Source organism: Myodes glareolus, chromosome 8 (genome assembly GCF_982192425.1).
Source record: "Myodes glareolus chromosome 8, mMyoGla1.1, whole genome shotgun sequence".
Taxonomy (NCBI): Eukaryota; Metazoa; Chordata; class Mammalia; order Rodentia; family Cricetidae; genus Myodes; species Myodes glareolus.
This window is the reverse complement of record NC_142033.1, coordinates 56,259,366-56,262,462: the sequence shown is the minus strand read 5'-3', so window position 1 is coordinate 56,262,462 and position 3,097 is coordinate 56,259,366. Positions and strand designations below refer to the sequence as shown.

Genomic DNA, 3,097 nt, shown 5'->3' with positions numbered 1-3,097 from the left:
TGTTTACTTATAATGTTTCCTTCAAAATTCCATAAGGTGTAGGTTATCTTGTGCTTTGACAACTGACATATCCAGAAGTATATCTATAGTTTACATTATTTTCAGATAAATCATACTGTCGACCTAATGTTATTATTTCTTTTTTTAATGTGGCTTATTTTTTATTTTTATTTTTTTTATTAATTTATAAAAGTTTCCACTTCCGCCCCTTCTCCTGATACCCTCCCACTCCCCCCACTTCCTCTCCTCCTCCCTCTCCAGCCCTAAGAGTAGTCAGGGTTTCCTGCCCTGTGGGAAGTTCAAGTTCCTCCCCCCTCCCTACAAGTCTAGGAAGGTGAGCATCTAAGCAGACTAGGATCCCAAAAATCCAGTACATGCAGAGGAAACAAGTCCCAGTGTCATTCTCAATGGCTTCTCAAACAGTCCCCGTGCCAGCCACATTCAGAGAATCAGGCCACATTCAGAGAATCCGGTTTGATCACGTGCTCGTTCAGTCCCAGTCCAGCTGGCCTTGGTGAGCTCTCATTAGATCAGTCCCCTTGTATCAGTGGGTGAACGCACTCCTCACGGTCCTGCCTTCCTTGTTCACGTTCTCCCTCCTTCTGCTCCTCATTTGGACCTTGGGGTCTCAGTCCAGTGCTCCAATGTGGGTCTCTGTCTCTATCTCCATCCATCGCCAGATGAAGGTTCTATGGTGATATGCAAAATATTCATCAGTATGGTTATGGGCCAAGGCCAGTTCAGGCACCCTCTCCTCTGCTGTCCAGGGAACAATCTGAGGATCTCTCCTTGGACCTGGGAACCCCTCTAGAATCAAGTCTCTTGTAAACCCTAAAATTATGCCCGACTTTAAAACACAATTGATGCTGAGGGAATATAGGTTGGCCAAATGAATGTGTGTGCATAAGCACACACACATACAAACACACACATGTAAACACAAATTCTTTTGTTCAGATACAGACATATAGTTTATCTTTGTACATATGTTATATCATATTACATAAATTGTATTTGTTATTGTCATCATTATGATAGCATTTCTACGTCAGTATATCTGATGTAGATAATAGACATCTGTCATGTAAGATATGTATTATCTGCCTTATTTATCGTCTATCTACATCTATCATCTGTTTTTTTCCTTTTTTTTTGTTTCACTCACTCACAGACAGTGCTCTTATGGGTCCCAGAGGCTTTTATTCTGCATGAAGAACCACTGGGGCAGGGGTCTTGCCTGTGGCCACCCTCGCGATCACACTGGACTTGGAAGTGAGATGACAAACAATGATTCAGACCAGTCACATGATTACAAAGCTGGGGTTTCCAGAAGGGCTCCAGGTGGTCAAGTGAGGCATTGACAATGATGTCTAAGGAAGCAGTGGCATGGGAGAGGCAGGCACTGGCTGGCCTTGACCTGCCTCAGTGACATCAGGGACAGGGTCTAGGCAGCTGGGGCTCCACGAATCTCCACTCACACTTTACTTGACTAGGGGGTTCCTGAAGGATCTGCCTGCAAACTTAGCCTTGCTGCCCAGCTCTTCCTCGATTCTGAGAATCTGATTATACTTGGACAGGCACTTGGATCGGCTTGATCTTTCCAGTGCAGAGCCCCAATATCAGGTCAGTGATGAAAGTATCCTTAGTCTCCCCACAGAGATGGGACACCATGACGCCCCAACCATTGGACTAAGCCAGCTTACATGCCTGCAGAGACTCAGAGAGCCGATCTGGTTCCCTTTGAGCAGGAGCCAGTTGCAATACTTCTCACTAACAACCTTGGCCATCCTCTTAGGGTTGGCCACTGTGGGATTTTCCTCAACCACCTGGATGCCAGCACCAGCTGTGAACTTCTGCCAGGCTTCTCAGTCATCCTGGTCAAAGGGGTCCTCAATGGACACTATTGAATACTCCTGTATGAAGGACTTATACAGGCCAACCAACTAGTCGGGTGTGATGTACCTACTGGAATCATAAGGAGACTTGAAGTCCAGGTCATGCTTGCCGAACCTGAAGAACTCAGAGGCAGCCACGTCCATGCCAATGCCAGCCTGGTCAAGGTAGCCAGCCTTCCCAATTGCATTCTTCAGCAACCTCAGAGCTTCTTTGTTCTCCGGGATGTTAGGCACAACTCTGCCTACATCACCCACATTGGTGGCATTCTTCCCATATTTCTCCTTGATGACATTCTTCAGGTTGAAATAAACCTCGGCTCCAATGCGCATGCTTTCCCGGAAAGTGGACACCCCCTCAGAGAGGATCATGAACTCCTGCATGGCCAGCTTGTTGTCAGCATGAGAACCGCCGTTGATCACATTGAAAGGTGGGACCCACAAGGTGACTTCAGGGCTGCCAGCCAAGTCAACGATGAGGCAGTAGATGGCTACCCCTTTTCTGCAGCACCAGCTTTGCAGAGAGCCAGGGACACTCCCAGGATGGCATTGGCACCAAATTTGGATTTTTGTCTCAGTCAACACTTTGTCGATCTTCTCTTGTTTCACAGCATTCGGTGTCTTGCTAACAGAGCAGGTGCGATAGTTTCACTGATGTCCTCAACAGCCTTTGAGACACCCTTCCCCAAGCAGAGTGTCTCATCATTGTGACGGAGTTCTGTGGCCTCAGAAATGCCAGGGGAGGCAATGTTGGGCATGGCAGCTCAGAAAAGACTTTTTGAGGTGTAGAGATCAACCTCAACTGTGGGACTCCCACGGGAGTCAAAGATCTCTCAGGCATAGACCTTGAGAATAGACATGGTGAGTTTTTGGCATCGGATTGCCATGGAGGAAAATCACAAATGTTTCTGCATACACCCTGGAGAGAGTTTGGGAGAGACATGTTCCCGAGCTCTCATCTGTTTTTCTTAAACAGGTAAAAGCAAAGTTGCTTGGTTTCCAAGCTAGTTATTTAATGTTCAAGATATTTGGCAATTATTTGAAAACTTTCTCTATTTTTTATGTTACCAAGGCCTCATGCATTAGCCAGGGTGTGTGGTCATTTCTTGATAAGTATTCTAATTTATTTCATTCCTGTGTCGTTAGACACTATGAGATAAAATTTAAATATTTGTTTTTTAAACAAACCTCTCAAGATATTACTA

At 45.7% G+C, this 3,097-nt stretch overlaps 1 pseudogene; it reads right to left on the bottom strand.

Annotated features, from left to right (window-relative positions):
• Positions 1-1,481: 1,481 nt before the first annotated feature.
• On the bottom strand, positions 1,482-2,752 carry LOC125387507 (alpha-enolase pseudogene; annotated as a pseudogene).
• Between the last annotated feature and the right edge of the window lie 345 nt (positions 2,753-3,097).